Source organism: Oryctolagus cuniculus, chromosome 12 (genome assembly GCF_964237555.1).
Source record: "Oryctolagus cuniculus chromosome 12, mOryCun1.1, whole genome shotgun sequence".
In the NCBI taxonomy this organism is placed as follows: Eukaryota; Metazoa; Chordata; class Mammalia; order Lagomorpha; family Leporidae; genus Oryctolagus; species Oryctolagus cuniculus.
The window spans coordinates 28,324,432-28,340,169 of record NC_091443.1 but is presented as its reverse complement, the minus strand read 5'-3'; the positions used below and the strand labels follow the sequence as shown (position 1 = coordinate 28,340,169).

Genomic DNA, 15,738 nt, shown 5'->3' with positions numbered 1-15,738 from the left:
TATATATATATATATATTTTTTTTTTTACAGGCAGAGTGGACAGTGAGAGAGAGAGACAGAGAGAAAGGTCTTCCTTTTGCCGTTGGTTCACCCTCCAATGGCCGCCGCGGCCAGCGCGCTGCGGCCAGCGCACCGCGCTGATCCAATGGCAGGAGCCAGGTACTTATCCTGGTCTCCCATGGGGTGCAGGGCCCAAGCACTTGGGCCATCCTCCACTGCACTCCCTGGCCACAGCAGAGAGCTGGCCTGGAAGAGGGGCGCCGGGACAGAACCGGCGCCCCGACCGGGACTAGAACCCGGTGTGCCGGCGCCGCAAGGCGGAGGATTAGCCTGTTGAGCCACGGCGCTGGCCCTATCTTGGAATATATTAAGTTCCTTTAATTCACAGCTTTATATCTCAGAAATGGAAAAATATGAAAAATAATATTTCCCTTTTGAAGAGATGGCTTATGAATATAAATGCAACAATTTAACAGTCATTTGAATCACATCGACCTTTGTTCAACTCCCTTTTCCCTAGTTATCATTACTATAATAACTTTAAAACACTTCCACACTTTCTTGGCTGGGCTCAATAGCTGCCCAGTAGCCTTCCTTTATAAAATGTAGTCAATTAGAGTTTATTATAGGAAAAGTGAAATATATGGAAGACTCTTATAACACACACACCCAGAATCTAGTCTTGCCATTTCCAGACATAGTTGCCGAAGCCCTAAGAAAGGACAACTACTTACTGAATCAGACATCAAGTGTATGTGCAAAGCTTACTAAGTACATAAAGGACAGGAGCCCTCCTGCATTGTTGGTGGGAATATAAGGTGTTGCAGCTGCTATGGAGAATGGTTTGCTGGTTTTATAAATGGTCAGAGAACTACCATTTTGACTAAGCAATTCTACTTGTAGGTAACCAAAGTAACTGAAAGCAGAAATTCGAACTAATGTTTCAACACCAATGTTCACAGCAAAACCACAATTCACAAAAACCAAAGGAGTAAGCAACACAAGAACTCAAATGATTAAATGATAGCGTATATGTACAACCAAATACTGTTCAGCCATAAAATTGGAATTAAATTATTTTTAAATTTATCATTAAAATGTAACACTGGAACATTTTCATGGGTACAGTATTTCAATACACGTACATAGCATAATTGAGTAAATCAAGGAGTGAGTATCTCCAATTCCTCCTATTTTATGTGTGGAGCTTATGTGCTCCTCCCCTCTAGTTCTATAGACAATACATAATGCACCACTAAGAACAACAGTCACCAAGGGGCTGTGAAACATCAGAACTTTAATTCTTTTAAACTGGGTTTTAGTAACTGTTACCTACTCACCCTTTCTAGCCTCTACTGATCACTGCTCTAAGTTCTGATACAATTTTTATATTATATATAAAGGGAAATACCCTGTATTTCTGGTTTAATTTTTTTGTTATTTATTCAAAAAGCAGACTTACACAGAGAGGGAGAAACAGAGAGATCTTCCATTTGCTGGTTTATTCCCCTAATGGCTACAATGCCTAGGACTACACCAGGAAAAAGCCAGGAACTTCATCTGGGCCTCCCACATGGGTGGCATGGTACCAAGTACTTAGGCCATCTTCCACTGTTTTCCCAGGTTCATCAACAGGGAGCTAGATCAGAAGTAGAGCCATCAGTAACCATATGAATGCCTGTATTTGTTTCTTACGTATTTCACTTAACATAGTATTCTCTAGTTCTATCTAGTTTGCTGCAAAAGTTAGGATTTAATTCTTTGTGGTTCAGTAACATTTCATTGCTCTGTATATGTGCACACACATTTTATTTAGCTATCCATCCATCAATGGAAACATAGGTGAATCATGTGTTGAGTATTCGATGTTCTTGGCAGCACTGAGTGTTGCAGCTATCTTTTCCCTCTGCTGTTCATTTCCTAGGATCTCTCTCACAGAACTGAGATAGCTGGTTCATGTAAGAATTCAATTTTTAGTTTTCTGAGGAACCTCCATATCATTTTCCTTAATGGCTAAACTAATTTCCATTGCCACTATATGGATTCCTTCTTTCTACATCCTAGTTAGCATTTGCAGTTTTTTGTCTTTTGGGTAATAACCATTCTAACTTCAGTGAACTACCTCTCGTGGTGTTGACTTGCACTTTCCTAGTGGGTAACATGTTTGAGCAGTTTTCATACATTTGCTGGCCATTTCTTCTACTTCTTTTGAGAATTGTTTCTTTGGGTCACTTGTACATTCTTTGTTAGGTCTTTATTTTCTTATTTTTTAGTTCCTTATATATTTTGGATACTAATCCTCTGTCAGAGGAATAACTTGCAAATATTTTATCAGTTGTCTGTTCACACTTGATGTTCTTTACGCTTCCGAAGCTTCTTAGTTTAATGTAATACCATGTGTCTAGTTTTGGCTTTGTTGTCTGAAATTCTGTAGAAACAGGAACCAGCAGAACTGATGGTTCTCACCTTAGGAAGAGTTATTTTTGAAAAAATCTACACAGAATACAATCCAGTAGAAGGAATCCAAGTCCAAATCACAAACTGGAGGTCCACGCCAATAGTGTGTCAGTCTGTTTGCCTCCCACCAGTTTATTTCATCTCCTAATCCAGATGAAAAGATGATTTGGGGAAGACGTCAAGTCTGTCCTTTTCTCGTCTGCCTCACGACCTCACTGTCAAAGTGGATATTCCATTTAGTCAATGGCTTTAAGCTAAAAGCAATGTGCCAGGTCATTCCATCTGAAGCATGACTAGACAGAAACTCTGCGGGCAGGAAAGAATCAACTCAGTTGAAAACTAAGCAAGTTCTGTTTTTTTTTTTTTTTTGTCACTTTATTCAAATTGCAGCAAATCAAATTAAGATAATTACTGATGTATAGTTAGGCACACAAAAAAGGCAATCTCTGGAACTCAAAGCACTCACACACAGTTGAGTATTTTAATGCATGCACCATTTTATTTCTTCCAAGAATTAGTTGAAAGTAGCCTGTACCTGGAATGAGTTGGCATGATTTTTTTTCTTAATTTAATCCCATCAGTGAATTTAATGCTAAACCAAAGAATAGGCTTTGAATAAGTAGCTTTCATTTGCCTCAACTTCCCCATCTGGAAAACCAGAATACCTTCCTCCATATATACTTTAAGTTTGTCATCTAAAACTATGTAAATTTTAAATGTGAATGACTTTTTAAAAATAAGTTTGCCTTCTTCTTTCATGAGTGTATCAGGCCAAGAGAATGTTAATTGCATTTTCAAAGTCACCTTGCTATCTTGTGCTGGGGCCAGAACTGAGTATCAAATTTACTGATGGATTATTTTGTGTCATTATAACCTCAACTCTCTGTGTACTCAAATGGAGAAGTGTGTCTGAAATAAGTAAAATATACATAGATGAACGTGAAGATTTAACATTGATTTAGGTAAATAGCCTATTGTACATTCTGTATATCCTCAGTAATATCACTAACAGAGGAAAAATAAGAACTGATTTAGTCATCAGTTTACTTCATAGTGAATAAAGAACTGTGATTCTAACTTGGAAAGAAATGAGAAATAGAAGATTCGTGGCTAAATGGGCTACAAGGCTATCATGGTATTCCAGTTTTATACTTCATGTAGTTGTCCCAGGAGAACAGTTTAATACTTTATAGAATTCTTTCTGAATCAATGACCGCATGTTTACTTTTAGATACAACAGTAGGGTGTCCATACCTTTCCCAGTGCTGCCTAGTAGTTTTGATTCATTAAAGTCTCAGACTTTTGACACACATAAATGCATGTGAACTCATGAGTGGGGATACTTGTCATGCACAGCCAAAATCCCAAGCATCCTAGTCTTAACAATCAGACGCTCTGATGTAGTTAGCTAAGTAACACACACACACACACACACACACACACACACACACACACACCAGGGAAGAATGCATTTAAATTGCTATAAATTCACGACTGCTGCTAAAAGGTAGTTTTCAATTAAGCATCTTTTTGACAGGTGAATAAAAGCCATTTCAAACATTGCAAAAAGAGTCGTTTCACCATTAAGTATTCCATGACTTAATGAGCGGCTTTAACAAGAATATCAAGTTTACCGTATGAAAATTATTTACTGTTATTACCAGCAACTTTTACAGCACACAGAGATACATGCCACAAAATATTTTTTAAAAGCCTCTAAGACTACAGAGTTGGATAGAGTAACAGTCCAAATTTGTCATCATAAGCTTCTCAGAGAGTACAGGCTCGTAGATTAGGAAATTTCCAGTCACACAGGAACACAAACCATTTTCATTAATAGATAATTTTGAGCACCAACTATGTCATTTATTGAGGACTATGTTTTCCATTCCTTTTGCTTTGTGGAATAAAGCTCATAGACATCATCAGTTAGATAGGAGTTGAGTAGCAGGCACAGTAATGAAGGTCTCTAACACAGACACACACACACATACAAAGTAATTAGCAGAGTTTTATTTTATTTTATTTTGAGAGGTAGAGTTATGGACAGTGAGAGAGAGAGAGAAAGGTCTTCCTTCCATTGGTTCACCCTCCAAATGGCCGCTACGGCAGGCGCTGTGCCGATCCAAAGCCAGGAGCCAGGTGCTTCTTTCTGGTCTCCCATGCAGGTGCAGGGGCCCAAACACTTGGGCCATCCTCCACTGCCTTCCCCGGGGCCACAGCAGAGAGCTGGACTGGAAGAGGAGCAACCGGGACTAGAACCCAGCACCCATATGGGATGCCAGCACCGCAGGCAGAGGATTAGCCAAGTGAGCCAAGACGCTGCCCCGAGTTATTTGGAATAAGTGTGGTCACAGGGCAAGATCAAGGATCCACTTGAAGTGACAGACCTGAATTTACTGTGTCCAAAATTTACATATTAATGATTTTCTCTAATAATACTTTAACTTCTAGATCCAGAAACAAGAATTAAAGGAGAAATTACACTGATCGAGGGCAGTTATTTTTCTGGAAGACAATTATTTTAGAGTAAAAATGTAAGGCATGACACTTTAAACTATAAAGGATGCATATAGAGAAAACAACTTTCAATTATTAGTCAAAGGTCAAACAGTATCCATTTCCTTTTCCATTTTCATCATTAAATCCAATGGTAAATTTTCTCTTAAAAAACAGTATTAGGTTGGAGTTACATAATGAGTAAAATCCAAATTTAGTTCTTAAACATGAGGACAAAAGAATTTTTGTTCAAGTTTCAGTGGCATCTAAACAAGGTCAAAGGGTAACACTCCAGCTACATTGTGAACGGTGCTTGGATGTGTTCACACAGTGCGTGTGTAGCTGCAGGGATGAAACCAACCCTATGTACTTATGTGCCCACACTAAAAGCATTCCTTAATGAAATGTAAACTTTCTTTTAACTAGAAGGCGGGCTCTTGACTCTACGCAAGTATACAAATTATGCTCTCTGCCCTAGTTTTGGAATTTTGGCTTAGGCTTATTTTTCTGGATCTGTTATGCAGTTTTAAGTATGACCACTGTAGGAAATTCTCTCATTCCAAAATGAAGGAACGCTATGTATGCTGTGTGATCCCTTCATTGTGATGAATCTCAGGAAGTCTGCCCCAGGGCTGTGTAAAGATGACACTATCTGGAATCTGCAGAGGCACTGTTTTTCTAAATAAGTGGGATATAGTGTGCCTCAATCTTGTACCAACAACTTAATGCTCCTACCAAACGATCATGTTAGATAACTAGCCACCTAGCTGACAGACTCAATCACAAAGGTGCTCTACGAATGTCAGTTATTCTAAATTCCACAGAGGCAGAGGAGACCACGGGATCCTGCACAGAGCCAGGGCACTCAGAGCCCTCATCAGTGTCTGCTTTCCAATCACAGTGCGCCAGGAGAGACGTGAAGCAGGAACCCGGATCAGCTGAATCATGCCAACAGGAGAATAATTCCACTTTATGTTTAGAACGTCTACAGAGCCCCGAAGCCCCACAAAATAAAAACAATTGCAATTCCTCTAAACAAATTGCAGGGAAAGGACAACACCTATGTTTTTTTTTTTTTTTTTCTCACCAAGTTGAAATCTGTGTATGTTTAATTTCCTACTATGTTTACAGTAGATTATTTCCAGATCAGAAAAGCTCCTAACAGGAATTTCTTTTTGCCCCCTTAAGGCCTTGAATGGCAGGAAAACTTAATATTAGTTCCTCTGTAAACTTGAGGAAAGACAGAGCTTGGGGAGGTGGCCCAGCATCCTTATCTCCCTTGTTTGGAGCACAGGGTCTGTGAAATGCATTGCACTGGACAGAAGTGGTCTCTCAGGGCAGAAGGCTAGGATGAAAACTGCCCAATAATTCTGGCCTTTGTTCTCAATCTATCACTGGAGTCCAAGGGAAGCATTCAGCAAGCTTGTAAAGTTACCAGTATGAAGGGAAACAACATGGACCACAAACCATGCATTCAACCCAGCCCATACAGGACTTCCTTTCAGTTACCGCTCACACAAAGCCACAGGAGCCTGCTTCTCCTTTCAAATTCCTCTGGTCAATGTAGGGCGTTGGACTGATGACTCTAAATGTAATATACTCCAGTAGGAATGGAGACTACTGTCCTCTAAGCAACAATACAGTCTGACTTGCCCAAAGCAGACACATGCAGCATTTTCACTCTTTCCACCTTTAACAATTTAAATAAAAGGATTTCAATTTTTCTTCTGTCTCACTAATTGATTTTGCTTTAGAATCCTTTCCCAGTCATTCATTAGACTATGGTATTTTATTTGAACACTTTATTAAACTAACACATGAGTCTGTACCAGTTCCATATTGTGATGTAGTGGCCCAAATCATCAGAGCATATCTTCCAATTATGTGTGGTAGATGTAAAATCATCACTATGCAACTTAGAGTTGCTTCAAAAGGAAGACTATTTAATGTTACACTGAAATGCACTCCTATGTCGGGTTGCACTTCTGAAATAGTTTGCATTTCTATGATTGCCAAGTGCTATAATTGTGTCCAATGACTGAGCTAAAATTAGAATGCCGATTTATTTCCAGTGTGCCTACTCATCCTATCGTCTCTCGCCTTCTCCTTCCTTCTTTCTCTCTCCCTGCTCCCTTCCTCATTTGCTTAAACTGCCCTGGGCCCGTGGTCCCCAAACCCACAGCAAAGACTCTGGAGCATACTGACAGACCCTGAGCAAAATAAGCATAAAATTTCAAAAAAAATGCACACCACCTCCACACTGTTATTTCAAATGTCACTTTTCACACTTCCTTCCCATCTCCCCTTTCCGTATCCTTTCCACCTCTCTCACTGTGTTTCTTGTTTATCTTTAACCTTTCTTCTCTTAACTCCCAGGTTAAAAACAACCATGCATTTCTTTGCAGCTCCTTCCACCAAGAAGGGGAGTGCATTTCCTGACCCTTGTGACTTCCAGAGGAAACAATTTCTGTGATTTCCAAGAAGCCCCAATTATCACCTTTTAGGAGTTATCCCAAAATTATTATGTTCTGAAGAAGTTTTGCTTGGGTTTCCTGAAGCCGGAAGACAGCTTGCAGAGAGGACGTGCCATGGGAGCTAATGCACCTGCTGAAGCATCTTCATGGGACAGCCCAAGCACAACCAGCAGAACCAACACACCACTCACAAAATCTCCAGTAGCAAGTTGTTTTTAAGCCAGTCAATGTGGGAGCAGTGTCATTAAAAAAGGTACCGGGGACGGCGCCATGGCTCAATAGGCTAATCCTCTGCCTAGCGGCGCCGGCACACCGGGTTCTAGTCCTGGTCAGGGCGCCGGATTCTGTCCCGGTTGCCCCTCTTCCAGGCCAGCTCTCTGCTGTGGCCCAGGAGTGCAGTGGAGGATGGCCCAGGTACTTGGGCCCTGCACCTGCAAGGGAGACCAAGAGAAGCACCTGGCTCCTGGCTTCGGATCAGCGCGGTGTGCCGGCCGCAGCACGCCTTCCGCAGCTGCCAGTAGAGGGTGAACCAATGGAAAAAGGAAGACCTTTCTCCCTGTCTCCCTCACTGTCCACTCTGCATGTAAAAAATAAAAATAAAAAAATTTTTTTAAAAAAAAGGTACCAGGGCCGGTACTGTGGCGTATTAGATGATGTCGCCGCCTGCAGTGCCAGCGTCCCATGTGGGCACCGGTTAGAATCCTGGCTGCTCCACTTCCTTTCCAGCTCTCTGCCACGGCCTGGGAAAGCAGTGGAGGATAGTCCCAGCCCTTGGGTCCCTGCGCCCGCATGGGAGACCCAGAGGAGGCCCTGGCTCCTGACTGGCACAGCTCCGGCCATTGTGCCCAGTTGGGGAGAGAACCAGCAGATTGAAGACTCTCTCTCTCTGCCTCTCCTTCTCTCTCTGTGTAACTCTGACTTTCAATTAAAATAAATAAAACCTTTAAAAAAAAAAAAGTACAGCTGATACATTCCATTTACAGTCTCTCATTTTTTCAGTCCTCTTGTTTCAAGTTTAAACTGTCTTGTGCTACCAATGCTACAAACATGTGTCTACTCCCTGGATTCATATTTTCTTGTGTTTGGTAAGTCATTTTGTTTTAGTGAATAACACATAACCATAAACCCAGTAATTCATTCCATTTATATTAAACACAGTAAATTGAAAAAAAGTATTAAAATGAAAAATATCCATTTCTCCATTTATAGATAAGAATCAAAACAGTGAAGTGGCAATGAGTGTTCGCCTGTGTGTGCACACACCCATATGTTTTTAATATAATTAGAAAGATGCTGAACTCAAAGTCCTAGCTGTGGGGGAGATGTGTTGTCCCTCAAGGATGGGTAAGTCAAGCAGTGGACAGTCAATAACAACCATATCCCTCCTATTTCCTGGAAGACACACAGAAGGACAACATGACTTGCTAAAATGGGGAAATCATATCAAATCAGTCAGTAGCAGAAGCTAGCACTTGGCCTGGCTGTTAAAATGCCCATGTCCCACATACGAGTATGTGAGTTAAGACTAGGCTCTGTCCCCCAACTCCAGCTTCCCTGCTAATAATGCAGACAGGGGAGCGGTGGTGATGCTTCAAGTTCTGGGGATCTTGCCACCCATGGCCGAGACCTTGGTCCAGTTCTCAGCTCCTGGATTCTGCCCAGTACACTGGTTCAGACCACTCTGCCATTTAGGGAGCGAATGAATGCGTGATGGGCAAAGGGGGTGGGGTGGGCAGCAAGCACATGTAGCCACACTCTCTCTCCCACTTCCTGTGTCTCTCAAGTAAGAAATGTGAAAAAAAAATTACAAATATTCAAGGGCACAAAGCTCAGGTAACACACAACATTCTCACAGGCTTACAGAGAAGCTGTGAAATCGGCGCAGTGGGGGCCAGTGCAGTAGCACAGTGGGCTCAGCCACCACTTGCAGTGCTACATGCCATGAGCATCAATTCCAGTCCCTACTGCTCCACTTCTGATCCAGCTCCCTGACAATGCCCCTGGTAAAGCAGAAGGTGCCCCAGGTACTTGGACCCTTACATGCGTTTTGGATGCAGGTGGAGTTCCAGAATCCTGTCTTCAGTCATTTTGGGTGTGAACCAGTATATGGACAATTGCTCATTCTTACCCCACTCCTCCCTCCTTCTCCCCTCCCTCCCTCTCTGTAACCCTGCCTTTGTAGAACATAGCCCAGGGATATGGTCCCCTGCCACCCACATGGGCGATCTTGGGTTTTGTCCCAGGCTTCTGGCTTTGGTCTGGCTCAGCAGCCAAGCATAGCCATTTAGGAAGCAAGCCAGAGGATGGGAGTTCGCTTTGTCTATCCTCCCTTTGTAATGCTGCTTTTCAAAAAAAAAAAAAAAATCTTGCATCAAATAAAAAAGTTACAATGAAAGAAATCAACTCTCAGAATTACCAAAAATTACTATACTGTGTGTTCTGAATGAAGCTTGGGGAAAAACTCACAAAATGGCAATCAAGTATGCCCTTCACACACATAAAAAAAGAATTTACAGTAGGTTCTCACAGTAAGTTCTCAAAATCTATTTTCACTTATTATACGATATCTATGTATCTCACACGTACTGCCCACAGCAACCTAGCATCTTTTCCATCTCTCCTCAGTTTCTTCAACTTTCTCCTTCCCTGTTCTGGCCTAAACATACCCAGCTCAAACAGCTCTGCTGACCACCAGCCACGTCTCTTCTTTTATAGTGTTGTTTCACAAAGGCCATCTCTACATGCTGTCCCTAATGGTACCTCCCCTCCCAAGTTAGTGTCTCACATATGGGCATTGCCTAAATCATTAACTGATATTCTTATACCTTCCTCTGTTGACTTATTTTCCCCAATTAAATTATGCATACTATGAAATCAAGGACCTTCCTTCTCATGCTCACTATTTCGTCTTCAGCAACTAGAATACACACATTTTTTAAAATGCACTTGACTAATCAAACAGCCAAGAAGTATAGAGCCAACCACCTAGCAAAGTTCCAACACTTGATCTCATGTAGGATCTTCCTGCCACAGAACACAATTTGGGGTTTCCTCCCTTTCCTTTTCTATCAAAACCAGTACTCAGAAAAGGTGGCCTTGATATAGGGTTAATGAAATAATTTTTAAATGGCAACTACTGAAGGGAACATAATTTAATCCAAAAGCTAAATATGTATTCTCTTATGATTAAAATGCATTTTACTACTCACTTCACCAGGGCTTGACATTTCTGCCCCTCACCATGAATAGAAGTAACTGAGACCAGGCAGTGTATAGCAATCCAGGAACCTCAGCCTCCAGCTAAATGCGTACACCTGAGGCTAAATACTAAAGGTACTGTTTGCCTTGTGTCAGCAGATCCACCCACACCACTTTGAAAATGCACCACCCTTCCCCACAGCGCACAGTACATTTATAAAGATGTATGATATGATTTGTTTCCCACTGGGAAGAAATGGGTTGTAGGACAAAAAGAGCTGCTGTGAGTCAGAAGGCATGCATCTCGTACAAAACTGAAATCCTCGCTCCATGAACCACAGAGAATTTAAGAGAAGAAAAAATTCAGTTTTCCCAACCACTTAAATCTGGCATTTCATTAGCAGTTTAATCATAGTAAAAAATGTCTTATAACACTATGATACTTGAGCAGGAAAAAACTCTGCATGCACTAATGTATTTGAATTATAAATTTTAATTGATATGGGAAGAGTAGGAGCTATTAAATTTTAGGATGTTTGTGTTACTATTTGCTCAAGATTACTTTGGTAATGAATAGCGAGAGTTATATTATCCCTTAAGATGTTTTATCATAAATGTATGTCCAAGGAAACTAACATTTCCTATTACAATCTATATTTCAGTAGAAAATGAGCTGTTTGATATCTCCAGATATACTCCATTTCTGAATTTGTTTACCTTCTCTACACCCCTATGATCGCGATCAGAAAGGCAAAAAGAACAGAGTCCCTGTATATGTAGACAGGCATTTCAGTGTCATTTGTAGTGAAACACTACAGGTACCCTATTAACCTTCATCCACTTATTTTTCACCTTTTTCCATTTTTACTGCATCTAAGAGGAAAAAGCCTTAAGGTATTTCATTTACAATATATTAACAAGACCACTGCCCAGACAAGATAAAAATTGAAAGACAATCATCGATGCGTTTAATTCTAAGACAAACATGTCTAAGGAGAAAATGTTTCCTTTCATTATATTATGGCACTGCAAACACCAGTGGCAGTGGTTTGGTCCATAACAGAGAATTCAAGGACCATAATGGGGAGAACAAAGAGGGCAGGGGGTCCTTCTAAAGCCACAGCCTAGCAAGATCATGAAGACCAATGGGCAAAGCAGGAAGGGCCTTGCTTCCACACTAAGCGCTTCTGACTTCATCACGCAGGCCAGAGGGAACACAGGATTTGTATTTGAGAAGACTGGTTAATAAGCCAACTTAATTCAGTATGTTCAAATAAGTAGTCAATACCTATTCAATTACTTAAAACAGGTTAATGGTTTTGTGCTTGTAAGAAATAGCCTCATATGCCCCCATGGGAAAACTGTGTTTATAATGTGTTATCAAATACCACACCAAGACTTTGGGTTGCATCAGTTGCCACATTTCTTTTTCTCATATACTTACAGAATTGAATGCTGTTAACATGCTACTGTCTAAATTACTGCAAGTTTCTTTTACAATTCCACAACCACAAAACACTGGTAATGATCTGAGTCTATGAAAATCCTACAGAATACATGTTTTCATGTACATTTGTCATTAACTACAGGTCATGGTGGGAAAAGCTCACTGACTGGTGGACAGAATGTGTCACCGTCCATACACCCCAGCTTAGGAATGGCCAACAGGCACTTCTAGTTGCCAGTAAGGTGGGGTCTAGTTTTTCTAAAACTCCTCCACATTCTTCTGAACAGAACTGTGAGAAACAAACCATACCAATTGCATAACATGTTCTAAAGAGAGCAGAAAGGCAAGTTATATAGTCACATTCCTGTGTATATCCTACAAAATCCATACATTTTCCTTCTAAAAAGACTTACTTATTTGAAAAGCAGAGAGAAAGGGAACCGCCATCTGCTGGATTACTCTCCAAATGGTCACAACAGCCATGTCTAGACCAGGTAGAAGCCAGGAACCCCATCCAAGTCTCCCCTCTGGGTAGCAGGATCCCAAGCACTTGCGCCATCTTTCACTACCTTCCCAGATGCATTAAAAGGATGCTGGATTGGAAGGACAGCAATTGGGTTTCACTCCATGTGGGCTGCCACCTTTCCAAATGACAGGTTAACCTGCTACATCACAAGGCTGGTCCCCAAGTCCATTCTTTCTTGCATAAAATATTTGAAAACACACAATGTTCAAGATAAAATGTAAAGCATCATACACAGTAAACAGAACACAGAAAAATTATTTGCTCTCACGGGGCTTAGATAAGTGGGAAATGGAGAGAAAATGATTTTAAGGGCTAATACCTATCAGACACAGATAAATAAAGTGGGAAGCACAGTTGACTATTACTTTGGGTTTGGGTATTTGGTATGGTGGTAAAGGCACCATCTGAGATGCCTGCAACCCTTCATTAGAGTGCCTGGCTCTGCTTCCAAGCCCAGCCTCCTGGTAATAACCACTGTGGGAGGCTTTAAGTGATTATTCAAGTAACTGGGTCCCCATCACCCTCCTTGAAACCCAGATTGAGTTTCCAGCTCTTGGCTTTGGCCTAGCTCAGCCACATGGCCATTGCTGTACTTGGAGAGCAAATCAGTAGAGAGATCCGTTTCTCTTCCTTTCAAATAAAATGAAATAAGTGTCTTTTTTGAAACATAGGATGCTACACTGGTGTGAGTGGACGGACTTTCATTTTCAAAGAGAGCAGTCAGGAAGTATCATCATGTTCAGCCTCGAATAACTCAGCAATGATGCTATCAGGGAAGGGCATTTCAAACAAAATGAGTGGAAGGTATGAAAGCTGTGATGTGGGCAAATATATATCCGTACATGGAGAACAACGGCAGTCAATCCAGATGGCTAGAGCACCAGGAAACAGTCATCGAAATGGCAAGTTTAGAGAGGAACAGAGGCCACATCATGTCAGACTTAAAAACCCACTGTGAGGATTTATGGCTGTTCCCTCAGGTGAGATAGGAAGTCATTGAAAAGTTCTAAGCAGGAAAAGTCAGCCAACGTAAAATTTTAAAAGAATCACTCCAATTGATGTACTGAAAATAGACTGGAGGGACACAAGGACAGAAGCAGGAGACTAGTTTAGGAATGAGTATGATTCAGGTGATGAAATAAGACTTTGATGAGGGTGGTAGCTGGGAAAATGGGTTCTGGATTTAAATACAGCGACTCTCGCAAACTGGAAATAGGTCTGATGAGGAAAATAAGCAATCACGGTTTCTGCCATGAGCAACTTCAAGAATCAAGCTGCCATCTACTAAGAAGAGAACTAAGTGTACAAGTCCAATGAGGAAAAAGCAAACATTCAGTTTCAATGTTAAGTTTGAAATGTCTCAAATCTCAGGTGCTTGGAAACCCATGTGCCCCACAATGCAAGTGAAGAAACACAGTTATCTGAGATGTACTGAAAATACACATGAAGTGTATCAGCCAACAGCACTGCCCATCCCATTAAAAAAAGAAAAAAAAAAAAACGCATCATGGGGGAATCAACAGCACAGTGATTGATCTTTGTGGTGCTACACTTTCCCCATAAGAGACGTGCCATAGTCTACTACTTCCTACAAGTGAAAGGACATATTTAGTGAGGTACAGAGAGCATGCAACTATCCAAAAAAAAAGAGTTAGTAAGGGTAAGTAAGAAAGAAAACATGATTTGGGCATTCTGAGCATAATATTTAGAAGGAACACACTCAGTCTCTTATTTGAAAATACTTCAAGTTTCCAAATGAATATTTAACCCAAGAAATGTGGTTCTCCTAACCTGTACCCTAACACTATTTTATCATAGCACACATCACATTCTATCTTATATGTTGAGTCCCCTGAGATATTGCTGGTTTGTTTCCAGACCACCATAATACAGCACTTATCATACTAAAACAAGTCACATAATCTTTGTAGTTTCCCGGGACATATTCGTCTTGTTTACACTATTCCATAGTATTTGTGTAACATGTTATGTCTAAAAATGTGTATGCTTTAATTTATAAATAATTTATGGATAAAACATACTATTAATCATCTGAAGTATTGGGAAAATGGCATTAACAGACATGCTTGATGCAGGGTTTCTACAAATCTTCCATTCGTGATAAACACAGTATCTGTGAAACAATATACGAGAGTGAAATAACACAATGTATGTCTGAATGTTTACATAGCTGTCCTTTAGTGTTTATTTATTTCAGTATAGAGAGAGATCATCCACATATGGCTCTCTACTCAAATGCTCCAAGCAACTGGGGCTGTTCCAGACCAAACCCAGAAAACTCGATCAATGACAGAGAGGGACTCATCCACTTCAGCTATCACTTGCTACCTCCAGGGTAGGTGTGAGCAGGAAGGTAGATCAGAAACAGAGCCAAAACTCCCTCAAATCCAGGGGACTCAATCATTTCAGGTAGCAGTTTACCCACTGTGTGTATTCCCCATCACACATCTAGCTTCTGCATTTTTATTAAATGTCACTGTCTTGGGGCCAGCACTGTGGCAGAGCAGGTAAAGCTGCCGCCTGCAGTGCCAGCATCCCATATAGGCACTGGTTCAAGTCCCGGCTGCTCCACCTGCTCCACTTCCAATCCAGCTCTCTGCTATGGCCTGGGAAGGCAGAAGATGGCCCACGTCTTTGGGCCCGTGCACACAAGTGGGAGACCCAGAAGAAGCTCCTGGCTTCAGATGGGCACAGCTTTGGCCATTGAGCTGTCTGGGGAGTGAACCTGCAGATGGAAGGCCCCCTCCCCTTGCTCTCACTCTCTAACTCTTTTAAATCAATAAATAAATCTTTAAAAAAAAAGTCATTTTGTTACATGAAGTGTCACACTCAGTAGGTGCAGGATAAAGACTAACTGCATAGAACTAGTGTAAGCATCTTAGGAAGCTACATACACTCACATAAAGACCACAAATGTGAAGTAACTCTATTTGTTATACCACACTTTAAAATTAAAGTATTCATCATACAGAACCTTCAACAACAAAAAATAACAGCATTTAACTATATTAAGCTGCTTAATCTTCTAGATGCTTACTCCTAACTTCTGGCAAATGCATTTAAAACTATTTGAATTTCAAAGTGCATTGTCTTTAAGCTTCTTGAACATCATTTA

The 15,738-nt window shown here is 40.9% G+C and overlaps 1 protein-coding gene and 1 long non-coding RNA gene across 2 annotated transcripts in view; both read right to left on the bottom strand.

The window, feature by feature from the left end:
• The window catches only part of MDGA2 (MAM domain containing glycosylphosphatidylinositol anchor 2), an 896,755-nt gene that overhangs the window by 815,279 nt on the left and 65,738 nt on the right, over window positions 1-15,738 (bottom strand). The gene's annotated exons all lie outside the window — the stretch shown is intronic.
• The window catches only part of LOC138844537 (uncharacterized), a 53,839-nt gene that overhangs the window by 14,505 nt on the left and 23,596 nt on the right, over window positions 1-15,738 (bottom strand). The window contains exon 2 of the long non-coding RNA XR_011380456.1: window positions 1-15,738. This exon is cut by the window's left edge and continues 14,505 nt beyond it; it is cut by the window's right edge and continues 14,885 nt beyond it. This is a non-coding gene — a long non-coding RNA (uncharacterized lncRNA).